At 44.3% G+C, this 17859-nt stretch overlaps 1 protein-coding gene across 6 annotated transcripts in view; it reads right to left on the bottom strand.

Annotated features, from left to right (window-relative positions):
• Nucleotides 1–17859, bottom strand: part of SEMA6A (semaphorin 6A) — a 128950-nt gene that overhangs the window by 82024 nt on the left and 29067 nt on the right. The window contains exon 1 of one of the 6 annotated variants that reach the window (XM_045204455.3): nt 3815–4083. The exons of the other annotated variants lie outside the window; for them this stretch is intronic. The gene's annotated coding sequence lies outside the window, so the exon portion shown is untranslated. Of the gene's footprint in view, nt 1–3814; nt 4084–17859 lie in introns of those variants that run through there. 6 annotated transcript variants of the gene reach the window in all.

Raw genomic sequence — 17859 nt, forward strand, 5'->3', positions numbered from 1 at the left:
GCGGACCCTTGACCCTGCAGGCCAGTACCTCTTGCCCTCCTCCCCACATCCTCATTAGTCTTTACAGGGCAGAGCTGATACTGTAGAAGCAGCTGATTATCGGGAAAGCCAGCTCAGGTAAATTAGCGTAATGACAAAGACGACTTTGTCTATGAGTCTACCTCTGACTAGGCTCAAATATCCACTCAGCTAATGAGCCTGTGATAGGATCCTGGCAGAGGTGTCATCATTCTGCCACTAAAAGCCTTTCCGAAGACCTGCACCCTATCTTTCTTTCTGAAAACTAGGCAAAAGCTTAGCAGCTGCCAAGCTTCCAAAATGCAAAGAGCAGCAGCTGCCTATCTAAGTTGTGATGGATGGCACAGAAAAACGCGTGCCTGCTTCGCAGACATTCTGGCCTGCAACAAACCAAGGAACAAGCCTTTGTGTGGGGCAGATAGCCAGTGTCTTGTGGGGGCCGCGGTGGCCCTGTGATCATGTCCAGCCTGATAATCATCCATTCTACCGCTGTGAATGGCTGGTACCCAGGGACTTTAATTTCACTGTGCCCCTCCACCAGATAAGGCCTGGCCCTGTGTCACTTTGTGAAACTCACAGAAGGAGACAAATGAGTTTGTCTCTGACTATGTTAAATTAACTAACGGGTTCTGATTGCGAAACCGGCATGATAACGAGCACAGCTCCGCCAGTGCAGGGGGGACATGCGGACAGTGTCTAAGGTGTTACTCGCCTCAGGTATGAAGGCAGCCACAAAAACAGAAAGAATCTGGCCAGTGTGAATAAAGAACCTATTCAGTGTGAATCGTGATTAACCAAATACTTTATATTTCAGCCAGTTATTTTAGTAGTAGAGACACAGCTAGAAGGCAGCTGGTGTACGGACTAAACGTGGGGATTAAGGGAGCAATTTTAATCAGCATCCCCCCTTTCTGCGAGCGCTGCGTTTTGTTTCCCTCATCAGAACGTGGTTATGGCTCAATGTGGCCGCACATGCATCCATGTGCAGCGAGTGTTGTAAATCTTAAGGACCTTAGAACGAAAATAACCACCGTTTACATTCTTTCATTCTAACATGAAGGGGACTGTTGCTTCCAATAACCGGTGAAGGACATTATACTCTGTACAGTAGGGTGACTGTACAAATGCCAGTGTGGCAGCCGTATGGACACTCCCTGTTACACATGGTCTTAATTTCTAATATGTGTTTTCCTGTTATTCACTACAGTATTATGGGTTCCGTTTTCACACAGCTGAAAAGATAAAGTTCATTCCCATGTTCCCATCAGAAGTCTGCGTGTTCCGGGAAGTTAAAATATTATAATTCAGCTGTTCCATACTGTATTAAGACTGAAATTTGGCATCCCAGATGTGAATTGCTTTCCAAAAAGCAACAGAATCTTTATTTTTTTTAAAGAGGAAAACATATTTTACAAGCTTAACTTACTTTTTAAAAGAGATTCATACTGTTTAAAAAAATAAAATTGCATATGGTTTTATTAAAAACCTTGAGGTTCTGAAAATTAAAAACTCATTAATCTAAACTTTTTACCTTTAAAAACAGGCTACTGAAAAATACAAGACTTGTAGAATCTTTCTTAATCAGTAACCAAAATACCTGCTTGCCTTCATTTTAGGTGGTATATTTTCATAAGGGCTCCCTCTGCCTGAGAGTAATTTGTTTTTGCAAAATTACATTTGTAGTGTGTTTGCCGTGCGTCAGGCTCACACCTACCTCTCTGTGCGTCGCGACTCATTTAATCGTCACAACACCTTGAAATACATCCTACCATCAGCCCCATTTTACAGGTGAGGAGACCTCCTAAGGTCACACACTACTGAGTGGGGCAGCCTGGATTCGATCCCTGAGCAAGCTGGCTCCAAAGCCCACATTCTTAACTACTATGTGCACTGCTCTCTGATCACGGTCATTTCCTGAATCTTAAACTCACTCAACACTGAGGCAGTACCTGCACGTGGGGCTTCGTGCTACAGGTTGGGTGGGGGTGGGGGTGAGGATGGGAAGGTCTGGAGTGGAGTAAAGAAGGAACAGTTTCAAAACAAAACAAATCAAAACAATTTCTACCACAATTTTGTGGGCCGGATGGACATGACTCAAAGAGTCTAATATGATGTACTAAATCCTTCCTTTTCCACTGGCCCTTCTGCTTGTGGGGAACTGCAGGACCCGGAAGTTAGTGTCTCTGAGGCATTTGGGTCCCTCTGGATGGTATGGCCGTGTGCCCAGGCCCCATCTTCTTGTGTGAAGGCCCTTTTGTTCCACTGGAGTCATTTTCAAAGGCAACCCTTCTAAAAATACCCCAAATCTGGTAAAAGTCCTCCCTCACCTATGTCACCGTGCTTGTTATTTCCCGCAGACTCCAGTGGCCATCAATAGCAGCGCTTTCGGACGCGGTTGCTTTGAAACCCTGTCTCCTAGCACGGTGTCACACATAAGCCAATTGTTCAGGTGTCATTAGCTGAGACCCAGACAGAGATGACAAGTGTAAACAGTTTATAATTTACAAAGTGCAGGATCAGGTTTCTCCGTGCCCGGGCTGCAGCTCACTGACACACCTCCGCTGGGCCCAGTGTGTGCCCTGGGCACATTCTTACACAACCGTTTTCAAATGAATCCCGGGAGGCACCGGTTCGGTAATGTTCTGGCCATTCGAATCCCTTTAACTGTTCATTCAAGCTATGCAAAGATACTGGTTCATGTTGAACTTAACATTTCAGAATGTCACGTACAACTGAATGATCTCACGAGCCGGGGAGCACTCTGAATGCATGGCCTTTCTGCTGTGTGCTGCAGATCCCCCCCCTTTTTTTCCTCTTTCCCTTTTTAACCCATGGTGCGGCTGTGCACTCGAGGTGGCCCGTCTGAAGCGGTTAGCCTTTGAGGAGGCCTGCCATTGTTGCTCTGTGCACAGACGCGGGATTTCTGGCACCTTTTTAGTCTGTCCCACTTAGCTGCCTTCTGCAGTTTTCAGTGCTGACATGTTTCAGTAAAACTTTGACTAACTGGAATACTTGGGGGAGGGAGGTTCTGGTTGAATGATGTCCTGGTTAAACTGAAAGTTATTTAGAAAGCCCTTGTTATTGAAAATCTTTCCAAAGTACATCAGCCCATTTTTCTCTGGAGTGAGGCAGCACTGCCTGTGAAAAATTGTACCCTCGCTGTTTGAAATTTAGCAAAGCTGCTAACTGTTCTTCAGTCCTTCTTCCTCTGACGTGAAAGCAGCCCCACTCTGGATTGTTGAGGCAGCTAGGATTCCAGACTCTTACTACTCTCTCCCTTCTCTAATCAGGGGCCTAACTTCCTACCAGGCAGACAAAACAGAAGCCAGGAGGCCATCGGCCCTCACCTTTCCTTCCTCCACCACCTTCAGGCCCCACTCCCTCCAGTTTCCACTTGCATCAGGGTGGACTGACCTCTTATTCACCCCTGCCATCGCGCTCATTCCCTCCACCTCCCCAGAGCGTGCCCATCTCGTTGCCCCTTCTCTGATAATTTCATTCGCTCACAATCTTGTGACATGCCTATAAAGCTTGTCTGTTTCTCCTCTCCAAACAAACCTTTCTCTTTCCCTTGAAGGCTACAGCCTTTCTCATTACTAAACACCTTGCAAGGTTAGTATAGTCACGTCCTGCACTTACTTCCTAACATCCATTCACTCTGCAGCTATGTTCCCCTTCTCCTGTAAGTCCACCGACACTGCTCTCTCAAAGGCCGTCAATGATTAGCTACCAAATCCAATGGCTTCATCTCAGCCAGCCTTGTTGATTCTTCCTAAATACAGCTAAAATGCCTTACCTTCTTTCCATCTCTGCTGCCACCACTGTTTTGCAGAACTTCTTGTGTATAGAGCATAAACCAAATCTCATCACTCCCCTTCACTGCTTCCCTGGGCACTTGGAGCAGCACAGCGACTTCCCTAAACTCTGACTTCCCTAAACTGGCCCAGAGCCCTGCAGGCTCAGCTCCGAAGCACCCTGCCCCTCCTTTACCATATTCCAGGGGCCTTAAAGACCCTAGAGCTCCTTCTGGTCTGACGGTTCTGCCTAAGCAGACAGCTCTTCCCCCTGACTTCCCCTGGCTGGCTCCTCCTCCTACTGCAGGTCTTAGTTCAAAGGTTACCTCCTGGAAGAGTCCTTCTGTGACCAACCATCTGGGTGGGTTCCTGACACACCCCCTCCTCACCATAAAACTCTTTTTCATGGCGCCCTATTCCTCCACTTCATGCCAGTGACCATGAGCTGTAATGGCAAATGCACTCATACGCCCACTGGCTGAATTATCATTTGCTTCCACTATGCTATAAGCCCTGTGAATTTTTGCACCATATCCTTTTTATTCACCAGGGTACACCCTATACCAAGCACGTAGTTACTGTACAAATGAACAAATGAAGACTTTATATTTTTACAGAGACATCATCAATAAAGAACAAATAAAGAAACTTTCTGGCACTTGAAATGCTTTACTCATCTTTACACACATGTCAGCCAGGCCCCTCAGCTGGGGGGGAGAAAAGCACTTAGCATAATGCAAATATATGTCCTTTTATGAGGAAATGAGGATCTAAAGGAAGCCATGGACATCATGCTAGGAGCAGTGCCTGGGGTGGCCTGAAAGGAGGGCGGCCTGGTGATGGGCAGCACTGGCACAGTTGAGAGGAGTGCAGAGTGGAAAGGAGAAGTCAGCCTCGCCAGGAGGGGTGATTTACCCAGCCTGGGACTCTAAGGTCACACCAAGTAATAAGGTCATTGACCTGCCCAGAAACGGAAGCCGAGGAGCAAGAGGTGCAGAAGTGCGAGTCTGCATAAACACGAAGTTGGCTTTACAGCGGCTGGTTAAGGGAAGAAGACAGGAAGGATTTGGGTGGAGAAGACTAGAAATTGCAGTGATGAGCAAAAGGCACGGTGGCATCAGGAAGCTGTTGTGAGCACATGGTAGGCATGTGATCTTTGGATTTTGAACTCTAAGAAACTGTAATCGAGGTAATGTCACAGTCCATACTGACTTGGTATCTAATCAGAAACGCAGGGTAACTGGGCTGATGATTCTTCGAGTATCAGATGGGAATATAAACCTCAGGAAAGAAAGCTGCCGTCAACCTGATGGAGATGATGAGTAACAGCTCATCAGCTGGGGTTCAGCTGGAGCCAGGAAGCACCACCATTTATGCTGATGTTCTGTGCAAGCTGGGGGCTGGCCCTGAGCTGAGGGGGGAGATGGAAACATGCAGCAGCACCTTGCAACAAGTGTTTTAGTTGTGCACAGCTTTTTAGTTTTTATTCATTTTTAACAACATCAAAACAAGTTTAAGCTCACCCTCAAATAAATTCAACTCCAACCTAGTTTCCCAAAAGCAAATTATTTCAGATAAAGATGCCTACCTGGCTTTTAATTCGCCAAGTTCTGTCTACCTATGAGGAACATAATAATTTCCTGTGCATGAAAAAGTTCTCTAGAGCCCTGACTCGTGTGGCCCAGTTGGTTGGTTGCCATTCGGCAAAGTGAAAGACAGCCGGTTCGATTCCCGGGCAGGGCTCATGCCTGCATTGTGGGTTTGGTCCCAGTGGGGGCACGTACAAGAGGCAACTGATTGATGTTTCTCTCCCTCTCTTTCTACCTCCCTTGCCCTCTCTCTAAAAATAAAAATAACAATCTTTTTTTAAAAAAAGTACAGTTATCAGTTAGGAAACACACTTTAAGCGCAATGGCGGAGCAGCAATCAGCACCAGGGAAACTGCCTTCATCTCCCTCCACCCCCAGTTGCAATTAGATTAGTTCTTTGGTATCATTTTATGAGTGATTGGAATTTAATTTTAGTTAGGAAGAGCGGAGTTCATTGTTTACTTACAAACAAACAATAGAATCTTCCCCAGCACTAGAATTCCTGCTTGGCTGGTTTTAAATAGATGAGGCTGACCAGATATTTACCATCAGCTTGGTGAAGAAAGAGACATTGTCCTAGGGAGCCCGAGCCATGGGAACTCAGTCCACAGTGACACATCGCTAACTCTGACAGGGCTATGACCCATCAAAGTCTCACTGTACACATGGCGGAGGTGGGACCAACACGGGAAGAGAAAAAGTTCCTACGTGCCAGCGCGTTGGGGAGAAATCATTGCAATGTAACTGTGAAACAAGCGCTGGCAGGCAAACGGCCAAACACCCCCAAACTGCAACATGCTTATCAGGGTTTGACCAAGAAAAAGGCCCCCACTCGTTCAGAGGACACTGGCAAAAATCCCAGGTCCTGCAAGTCCGGAATAAGCTCCGTGTGCAGGGTTTCCTTCAGGTACTGCATTGTCAGCTGCGAGAGGCTCTCAGCGGTCCAGGAACAGCTGCACAATGCAAGCGGCCTCTGAATGGTCGAGGAGCTTTTTATTCAGACCTCGTGTGATTTTTTTTTTTTTTAAACCCACAAAACTGGTGTTCTTTTGTGCTTTACAAAGGCAGTACTTTTCTGGCTCCAAGTTTAAGACTCATGGGCTATTAGGAAAGGCAAGATGGACAATGTATTAGCATTTGTGAGAGGAAAAAAAAAAGAATAGGCGTTCCTTAAAAATCAAGTCCATAATAAGAGCAGCCCAGTATTTGGAGCACCTGCCTCGTCAGAAGCAGCTCCAACAGCAGTTAGAAGGTAAGTATTTTGACTCCTGTGTTTTGGAAGGAAATCTTTTGGCAAGAACCTCTCTCTCTCTCTCTCACACACACACACACACACACGCTCACATGCTCACATGCTCACTCACAGAGATCTATGGATAGGAAACTGCAGCATTTATTCATAATAAACACATTTCTTAAGAAGGCGGTAATAGAAACCAGACTCACAGAGCTAGAAGAACATCTAATATACTTCAGTCTACAGAGTAGCAGCCTGTCCTTCTGGGGAGGTTAAGTGACTTGTCTAAAAACATAGATACTTCACAAATAAACAAGCTCTTAACACCCTTCAGGAGGACGTCCTGCTGCTCCTGCCCTCGGCGTGTGAGGCGGTGTTGGGGCCAGTGGAGATCGGATCGCGATGGTGCCGTCAGTGCAGTCTGGGCTCGAACCCCAGCACTCTGGTTGTCCAGTTTTGTGACCGAGCGGAAAGGCCTTCACTATTCAGAGTCTCCACTGATTGACCTGTACAGTGGGGGTAACAGTAACACCTGCCCTTGGGGAGGGGCTGCACAGATTAGGTGAACGTGTAGCAAGCACTAAATAAATGTTGGTCCCTGTGACTGTTACTGTTAGTAGGAGCAGTAGTGGCATTTTCACCTTCTCAGGAATTTTAATGTTTTGCAACAAAACAAAACAAAACACGACAAAACAGGGAGAAGTTCAGAGGGGATATAAGAAATAACCACAAAGGTATATGAGTAAGCGCATGAGGAACAGATGCAGGTAGGTCACACAAGCAAAATGGTTATTTTATCTGCTCTTAAAAACTCAGGCCAAATGCTTTGTGGGGATAACAGTCTGCGGTCTTCACACATGAACATTACACTTCTTATTCAGCTCCTTGTGCTCAGTGGTTTGAGTTTTTTCCAATGTTATTGATAGGCATTTCTTCTTTAAAAACATTGTATCTTCCCAAAATGACTTATTGCTGGGCATTTTAATTAAAATTTTTTTTTGATATATTTATTGATTATACTATTACAGTTGTCCCATTTCCGCCCCTTCACTCAACTCCATTCTACCCACCCCCCTCCCTCCCACATTCCCCCCCTATAGTTCATGTCCATGGGTCATACTTATAAGTTCTTTGGCTTCTACATTTCCTACACTATTCTTACCCTCCCCCTGTCTATTTTCCACCTATCATTTATGCTACTTATTCTCTGTACCTTTTTCCCCTCTCTCCCCCTCCCAATCCCCTATTGATAACCCTCCATGTGATCTCCATTTCTGTGGTTCTGTTCCTGTTCTAGTTGTTTGCTTAGTTTTCTTTTGTTTTGGTTTTAGGTGTGGTTGTTAATAACTGTGAGTTTGCTGTCACTTTTACTGTTCATATTTTTTATCTTCTTTTTCTTAGATAAGTCCCTTTAACATTTCATATAATAAGGGCTTGGTGATGATGAACTCCTTTAACTTGACCTTATCTGAGAAGCACTTTATCTGCCCTTACATTCTAAATGATACCTTTGCTGGATACAGTAATCTTGGATGTAGGCCCTTGCCTTTTATGACTTGGAATACTTCTTGCCAGCCCCTTCTTGCCTGTAAGGTCTCTTTGGAGAAATCAGCTGACAGTCTTATGGGAACCCCTTTGTAGGTAACTATGTCTTTTTCTCTTGCTGCTTCTAAGATTCTCTCCTTATGTTTCATCTTGGCTAATGTAATTATGATGTGCCTTGGTGTGTTCCTCCTTGGGTCCAGCTTCTTTGGGACTCTCTGAGCTTCCTGGACTTCCTGGAAGTGTATTTCCTTTGCCAGACTGGGGAAGTTCTCCTTCATTATTTGTTCAAATAAGTTTTCAATTTTTTGTTCTTCCTCTTCTCCTTCTGGCACCCCTATAATTCGGATGTTGGAACGTTTCAAGATGTTCTGGAGGTTCCTAAGCCTCTCCTCATTTTTCCAAATTCTTGTTTCTTCATTCTTTTCTGGTTGTATGTTTCTTTCTTCCTTCTGGTCCACACCGTTGATTTGAGTCCCAGTTTCCTTCCCATCACTATTGGTTCCCTGTACATTTTCCTTTGTTTCTCTTAGCATAGCCTTCTTTTTTTCATCTGGTTTTCGAACAAATTCAACCAATTCTGTGAGCGTCTTAATAACCAGTGTTTTGAACTGTGCATCCGATAGGTTGGCTATCTCTTCCTCGCTTTTTTGTATTTTTTCTGGAGCTTTGAAGTGTTCTGTCATTTGGGCAATTTTTTTGGGGGGGGGGGTTTGGCACGTCTGTTACTTAAAGGGGCAGAGCCTTAGGTGTTCACTGGGGCGGGGTAACGCTGGTTGCTGCGCTGTGACTCTGTACGTGGGGGAGGGGCTGAGAGGGAGCAATGGCACCCGCTCCACTCTCCACCGGATTTCAGTCACTCCCTCCGCTACCCACAATCAAATTGAGCCCCTTTGGTGCTGGTTCCTGAGTGGGTGGGCTTGTGCACACTCTAGGCCCCTGTGGGTCTCTCCAACAACCTCTCCTGTGAGGCTGGGAGTTTCTCCTGCTGTCGCCCAACCCCCATGGGCATTTTCAATCAGAGGTTTGAGGCTTTATTTCCCCGTGCTGGAGCCCTGGGTTGCGCGGTCTGCTTCGCTCCCCACCGGGTTTATCTGTGCACGAGTGTGGGGCCGCGGGGTCTGCTACCCACTGCTCTGCCTGCCCCGCTCTCCGCCACTCTGAGTCAGGCCCTCTCGGTTTATCTGCGTGCGAATGTGGGGCCGGGTCTGCTAGTGGTCAGACTGCCTGCCCCGTTTGTCCCACACTCCGCCAGTCTCGGTCCCGCCACAGCCATGCGAGTCCTCTCTGTCCCGGCGCCTCTCTCTGCCCCTCCTACCCGTCTGGATGTTTGTTTCTTTTTTATCTACTTGGTGTCGGACTTCCTTGCAGATCGATTTTCTGTTAGTTCTGGTTGTGCGAGGAGGCGCAGTGTGTCTACCTACGCCGCCATCTTGGTTGTCCCGAATCCAATCAATTTTTAAAAATTTTTAAAATTCTTTATTTTTAGAGAGAGGGGAAGGGAAGAAGAAAGAAAGGGAGAGAAACATCAGTCGTGGGAGCCCCAATGTAGGACTGAACCTGAAACCCAGGCATATGCCCCGAGTGGGAATCGAACTGGAGGCCTTTCGCTTTGAGGAAGACACCCAACCAAGTGAGCCACATGGGTCAGGGCTGGGCACTTTGAGTTTTCCCCCCGATGACAGGTGCATGTCCTGAAGTAAGGAATTTGGATGGCCTGGATGCAATGCCCTTTACTCTCCTGAGATGTCAACCTCACACATGTGGAGCCCCCCAGAGCACTGGGATAAAGAACTGCTCTCAGGCCCTTTGTATCCCGTGTTTTCCCAAGCTCCTGTAGCACTATGGTTTTCCGTGAGTTCTCAGGATAATTCTGCTCAGGGAACAGGATTTCAGCTAGCGTTGTTTGATGGGGTTTCGATTTCAACAACAGTGTGTAGTGTTTTTGTCTCTTATCTTCTTTAACTGGTTATATATGTTAGAATATACTACTTAATGGCTGCTTTTCATGGACTTATATTAATCTTGGAGTTGTCAGTATTTTATGGAAGTCATTCATAAGTGCTAAGAAAGTAATGCTTTCAATTATGTGTTCTGCAATCAAGCAAATTTTTCTTCATTATATAGTCAGAAGCCACATAATGACGTCTTCGCCATTTTCAATTGGTGTGTTCAGTGGCAAACTAGTGTGCCTCAAGAATTTTTAAAAAACGCAATACCTGACTATTTAGTCAGGGGCACTGACCCCTTTTCCCTTCGATTGTCAAATAAAAAGATGACAAAAGCTGCCCTGGCTGGTGTGGCTCAGTGGATTGAGCGCCAGCCTGTGAACCAAAGGGTTACCGGTTTGATTCCCAGTCAGGGCACATGCCTGGGTTATGGGCCAGGTCCCCAGTAGGGTGCATGTGAGAGGCAACCACACATTGATGTTTCTCTCCCTCTCTTTCTCCCACCCTTCCCCTCTGTCTGAAAATTAATAAGTAAAATCTTTAAAAAGAAAAAGATGACAAAAGCCAATACAACAATAGCCATCCAGTGTGAATGAATCAAAATTATATCTTTTTTTTGGTTAGATTGGCAAAAAACATATTTTTTGTTGTGCCGCAGATTTTAGTAACTAGTTTATGTGTGCCATGAGATGAAAAAGGTTGAAAAGGGCTGGGATATACCATCTAGGCTTGTGTAAGTACACTTTATGATGTTTGTACAAGGATGAAGTCACCTAACGACACATTTCGCAAACACATCCCCATTGTTCGGCAGCTCATGACTATGTAAAAAGTGCAATTTTTACATCTACGCCTTATCCTTGCGTACCACCACACACCAATAACCCCACCTCTGGAGGTGAGAACAAATATTATTTCTTCTTCAGCACAAGACAACTTTCTACAGGGAGGTTTAGCTGTGATGATCCTGGCAAGCTTCATGTGGTACTTCTGCTTCCTAAGGCTGGAGGTGACACTGGGTTGCTTTTGTAGGTTTTGGTTCCTCTCCTGGAACACAAGTCACATGTTCCTACTTCTAAGGCTGTTAAAAATCTGTGGACTGTCGAGTATGCACATAATCTGACTCACTACGAAAGGATCCTCTCCGTTTGCAATCTGAGAACAAAACAAATCACTGCTAGTCCTTGCGTGGAAGGACCGCCGAGCCCCCGCAGCTGTGCCCGTGCGCAGCGCCGCCACCCGCACCCGCACCCGCAGGTCATGCTCTACAGACACGGCTCCCAGTACTGGGACTGCGTGCCCTTCACTGCAATACATCTTAATAATTCCTCTAACGCTGATGTGTGTGGCCCTTCTTTAACTTGTGCCTGATTTGTTCCCCTCAAATCACACCTAAACATAAAAATAACTGATGGATTTCCTTCAATATCTTGATTTTTTTCACTACTAGAATTGTTAATGCCATTTTCATGCACAGATGAAGTGATTTCCAGGTCTTTGAAGTGTATGTACTTTACGTTTTAGTTTATATTTTACTTCTGTCCTAGAATTTCCTAACCTCTTGATTTTTATATGGAATTTTAACTATTTAGATCAACAGTCACATCAGTTATTCTTTCCGATGTACCTTAAGCTAGCACTAGATATAGAATGCATTGTATCACTTTGTCAGGTTAGTTTTTAGGGTGGTCAGTGTTCTTGAGATTTTTCTGGTCTCATTGTTCTGTTACATCTTTCTATCGTGAGTTCTTTTCATCTTAAATCATTCCTTGTGTTAAACTGTGTATTTTTATAAAACTCATTTTCTTATACTGTAACTTTTTGGTTAGGTAAAAGATTGACCTTTTTTATACACCTAGTCTGATATTTTCCTCAGATATGAGATAGTATTCAGATACTGACTGTTTTCAGGGCATGGTAGTTATTGTAACACTAAGAGACACACACATGTATTTTTTTAATTGAGAGAAGTATCCACGATCACGTTTTTGATTCACAATCATTCCAAATACTACTTTAAAGTAGGTGAGTACAAAAATTATTACGGTAAAACTAGACCCTGTCGTCATTATTAACTCTATAACTCGGGGGCTGTGTCCTGCCTCTGCCTGTGTGCAGTCCCCACCGTAGCAGAGGTCTCTATCCCTGGATGAATTCCTGCTTCAGGTGCTTACAATGATCCCCTGATTTTAGGCTGTAGCTTCTGTTCAAGTCACTTCTACTGGGAGGGGCTGGCCCCTTGTCACACTCTGAATGGAGAAGAGATAAACTCCCCCGTCATTCCCACGCATCACTTTACTCTCTCACTACCAGAACCAGGCCTTGGCAAGATAAGGGGGTGGGGCACGCAGCTGCACTGGAGTGTTGCCCCAAGATTCCCTCTTTGCTTATTATCAGGCATCCCTTGTATTTCATGGAGACTGAAGCTGTGTGTGTTACCTCATTTCAAGAGCGAGAGAGAGAGAGAGAGAGAGAGAGAGAGAGAAACTTGGCCCAAACTATCTTTTTTCACTTGTTTTTGCCTTGGCAGTTTATTCTCATCACACTGGCAACAATACCAGCCAACAACCTCTACTTCACATCGGCTTCTTCTGGCACTCGGATGACAGTGTAATTCTGCACGGCTGAGTGCAGACAGGAAAAAGCCTTGTGCAGATAATATTTCCCATTAGCCGCGCTGAACTGATAGCAAAGCTCTCCAGCCATCCCAAGACAGTAAAACTCACAATCACGATAATATTAATGATTATGTTCACGACAATGTAAATGACTTATGTAAAGGGGAGATTGTTCTGCCCCACTTGATACTACTCGGGGCAAAATAAAGGAGGCAGTTCCGGGTCATGTCTTTCTCAGGCTGCAGATGCTTGATGACATTCATAGGGATCATTAATGGGGGGGTGGGGGTGGAGGGTGACCACAAGAACAGTTGAGTCACATGCTGGCCTGGTTACACCAAATGCGAATTAGCGATGGTCACTGTGTCCGTGCACTTTAAATATTAAAAATCAGAATCAAATTAATTTATACAGGTCTTTAATATAAACTTGTTCTGTTGGTTTTCAGAAGTCCTATTACGTCTATTGTGTAGGAGGTATGGGGGAAGGTAGAGTCACCAAAATTATTATTTATTTTTAAATGATAACTAGCATTCAAGGACATTTCAAAGTAATATTCTTAAACAGCAACAACACCAGACTAACACGACTAAATAAAGGGTTAGTTACTGCGCATGCTAAAGGGTTAGTTACTTGTGCTGAGGCCACCCACACGAGTTCACCCTGTCAGTACCAAGCTCATGTTATTGTCATTACAAGTTCAAATGCTAATTAGTAGTTAGAGTGAACTTGGTAGCATCTCACACATGAATGGGTATCCAGGGCAGAAGAAAATCTTAGGTTCCTGGAGATGCTTTATTTATCCAGTTAAGAAGTCTCATGTGCAGAAAAGCACGCCCTGTCTTGGTAAATGCATTGGTGGTTGCCCTTCATTTTCTTCTCCAAGTTTTCTGAGGATTCAGTCCCAGCTGCTGGGAGGGTAGCCTGGACAGCCATGAAAAATTAAGAGGCTCTTTTTATTCCCTCTTCATTTGAGAAGCAGGAATCGATGTAGGATTTTTAAGACTTTGCATAGGGAATTTGGGATCACTATTTATCATATCCTTTACCGTTGTTATTTGCTAAACAAATCGTGTAAAGGTCTAGGAACCATCCATGGAAACTGCTACTATAACTGACCACTATTCTGGTGTTTTTGTAAGTCAGAGATCTGGATAATTCTTTGGGAAATAAAGTATCTTCTAAAGGACACTCAGCATCTGCCCTTTCCTCCTCATTGCTCTAGTGTGTTTTCTTTCCTCCCAAGAGACCCCTCCCCAACCTCTTTGCATACAGATATTATTTATTTACTTTTATTGTTGACACTATTACAGATGCCTCCCATTTTCCCTCCTCCACAAGCTGCTGCCCCTGCCCCTGCCTTCACCGCATCGTTGTCTGTGTCCATGGACTTTGCATATATGCATGTATGTTCTTTGACGAATCTCTTCCAGTCCCCTACTCCCTCCCCTCTGAGATCTATCAGTCTGTTCCATGTGCCCAAGCCTCTGGTTTTATTTTGTTTGTCTGTTTATTTTGTTCATTAGATTCCACATATGAGTGAGATCATATGGTATTTGTCTTTCTCTGAATGGCTTAGTTTACTTAGCATAGTAGTTTCCAGGTACACCCCTGCTGTTGCGAAGGGTCAGATTTCCTTTTTTTACAGCCATGTAGTATTCCATTGTGTAAATGTACCATAGGTTTTTTTATTCACTCATTTACCGGTGGGCACTTGGGCTGTTTCTAGACCATGGCTATTGTAAGTACGCTGCAATGAACATAGGGGAGCTTATATTCTTTTGAATTAGTGTTTCGGGTTTCTTTGGATAAATTCCCAGAAGTGGAATCACTGGATCATAAGGAAGTTCCATTTTTAATGTTTTTGAGGTATCTCCATACTGCTTTCCACTGTAGCTGCACCAGTCTGCATTCCCACCGATGGTGCACTAGGGTTCCCTGTTCTCCACATCCTCACCAGCACTTGTTGTTTGTTGATTTATTGATGGTAGCCATTCTGGCAGGTGTGAGGTGGTATCTCATTGTGGTTGTAATTTGCATCTGTCTGACGATTAGCGATGTTGAGCATCTTTCTCATGTTTATTGGCATCTGTATTCCTCTCTGGAGAAGTGTCTATTGGCCATCTGTATATCTACTTTGGGTCCTTTGCCCATTTTTAATCGGACTGTTTGTCTTCCTGGTGTTGAGTTGTATAAGTTCTTTATGTATTTTTGAAATTAACCCCATATCAGATGTTTGCCAATGATACAGATGTCATTTTGATAGTCTTTTAAAATGACCCCAATGTCCCTTTATCTTTCATTAATATGGTTCAGAAAAAAATTTGTTCTGTCATTGAATTCCTTTAATTCATAGAGGTAATTCCTTTCTATTTCATAACTACCTAAATTTTACCTATTTTTTTTGAAAACTCCCAGGACCCCTGATTTCAGTTAAACCCCCTCCTCTTGCTCCACCTATGAAGCAGCATGTGGACAGAAGGACCAGTTCAGGAGAGGCTCCCCATCACTTGAAACCCCTCTACTCTTACCGTTTCTCTGGCAGTCTTCAAAATTGGACCCGTGTCTCCATTTTTTGTTTTTCTCTCGGTCTAGTTCCTACTGAAAATACATTTGCTTCCTGAATAATTCTCAACACCCTTGAAACATAACAGGCTATGTAGAAATATCCACTAACATAAAAAGTTTATCCTTAACAGCTAGACTTGTTACAGTTTTGGATAAGGCCACGGAGATCATTTTTTAACTCAGAGTGGCCCCGACTAATCGGCATGTGATCACTTATTAGATCTTCTCCAAAGGTTTATAATCTGACTAGTTTCCTGACCTTTCAGGGCTGCTTAGCCAAGATTAGGGAGCAGAAATACCACTCCCCACATGCTGACATGAGTTTGTGCTGGAAGAAGAAAAAGAAAGTAAATGGGACAATATGATGAGACTAGCATGTGTTTCAATAAGGTGATCAGGCCTCAATGTTTGCAGTCAGGTCCCCAGTATGGTTCAATTTATGCCCAAACTAGCCCTTTTCACTCTTGTGGTAGACTTCATAGGTTCTCTCTTCCCCTTTAATTCTTCATTAAAGTCTTTAATCTTTTGGGTAACTCTTAAAATACATTTGGCAGGTCTTTGATTATATGGCTGTCAATGTTTTCTGCTGCATCTCTCATGAAGTTTAAATGAACCTTGATAGCAATAGGAAAAAAAGAATTCTCTTTGCTCCATAATGTTTCCAAGAAATAACATGAGTGCTGGGAATAGACGAGTCTCTCTTTCAGCAACATATTTACACTTCTGGTTTATTGCTAGTGAAGGCACTTCTTCCAACTGCTGTCACAATGGGTGGCCCTTCCTTACCAGAGTCGGTTTCTGGGATTACTGAGAAATTGCCTCCCAGTCCTCTCTCCCTGCCTGCGGTCAGGCACAATCCGTTGGGCAGTTTTTTTGTGTACTTCTTAGGAGAGGCCTTCTGTGACTCTCAGATTGGATTCTGCCTGCCAAAGAGGACTGAGATCATTATATCAAAATGTTACAAGGACAAAAACATCGGTAATTACTGTGATATCACCACTTCTAGTCAATGTTTCTCTAGGTTGGTATTTACTACTTTTAGACTTTGACATAAAAAGGTGAAGTGGCAGGGTTTATCTGCAGCCTCACCCTCCACGGTTACAGGAGAACTATGTAAGAGGCTTACTCACACACAACTTGGTTGTGCCGGAAAATGGCAGGCCAGAGTGGGAAAGCAGAGACAAGGACTCATCTAGTGTCTCTCTGTCCTAGGCTTGGGGGTGCCACGCAGATGTGGTGGCAGTCTACTCTGAACAGGGCCATCTCTTTGTCCTGCCGTCTTCATGGCCCCATCCAATTCTGCTGCCCGTCAAACCTGCAGGGGCCAAGGCAGGAATCCTCACTTGCCTATTAGAATTGGGAACACAGTACTGAGCTATCTTGTGAAGTTGTTATAATGATTGTTTTTAAAGGACTCTAAAGCGTTTTGAAAGCAGGAAGCTTTAATAAGATGGTGGCAAATCATTTCAGTAAGTATGTGCTGGAAACAAAGAGTGGAGTCTTGGTTTTGAAAGCTGACAATAGCCATAATCCTAAAGGCCACTGAGGTTAGTGTCACTCTTCTTATTGCCCAGGTCTTAGCTCCGTTTGCCCACGTGGCCTTGGGGCTGTTAGGCAAATACTGGGTTTCCGTGACATCACAGGTTACAAGCATGTCAGGGTCCAAGTTAACTCCCAGAGACACTCTTGATGGCTGTACACTTTCCAAGATAAACCACCAACAAACGTCATCACATCCCTACAGTGTAGTTAGCTAGCTTTCTAAAAATAGTTTGTTTCCCTTTTTTCTAAGACAACCCATTTTTTGCACCTCACACATATCTCATGTCCCTGTGTACACCAATCACTAATCACCTTGCTAAAATGCAGAGTCACTGTTGGTTGGTTTGGCCTGGGGCTTGAGCATCTGCATTTCTAATAAGCTCTCAGGTGATGCTAATGCTGCTGGTAGGTGGACCCACCACACTTTGAGGAGCAAGGCTTTAGATGACTTGTCAACTGGGATAAGGCTATAATTAGGTAATTACCAGGAACTCTCCCCTGGAGCCAGCCAACTTTCCTGATCGCCTGGAAAGCCCCCACACTCGTTACACAGATCCTTATCTAAGCCCTTCCCTCCAATTAACATAACAGCACAAGGGGGATACAGAGCTTTCAAAACCCAGATCCTGAACACCATCCCCAGCCCACCCATTTTCCCTGATCCCATCTCCTCGTACTTCAGCCATTCCCACCTCTTTTTATTACTCATTATCGCAAGTCTGAGCAAACACAAGCTTCAGCCTGATAAGCAATCAACTGACTTTTCCATAAATATAGATTCTCATGAAAAACAAAAAGAAAAGGGAACATAATGGAGAGGTGCTATATATTCAATTTATTTTTGGTTCCAAACCTGCTTTTTTCCTTAGGCTTGTTGCCTGATTTCCATTTAGTCATCCTGTTTGCTCTTTGCCTTTGCATCAGTTTTTCCTTCTACTCTAGGAAAACTTCAAAAGGATTTTTAAAAGTCCATTAGCCTTAGGGAAAAAAAATCTATCTTTT

The sequence above is a fragment of the Desmodus rotundus genome, chromosome 1 (assembly GCF_022682495.2).
Source record: "Desmodus rotundus isolate HL8 chromosome 1, HLdesRot8A.1, whole genome shotgun sequence".
Taxonomy (NCBI): Eukaryota; Metazoa; Chordata; class Mammalia; order Chiroptera; family Phyllostomidae; genus Desmodus; species Desmodus rotundus.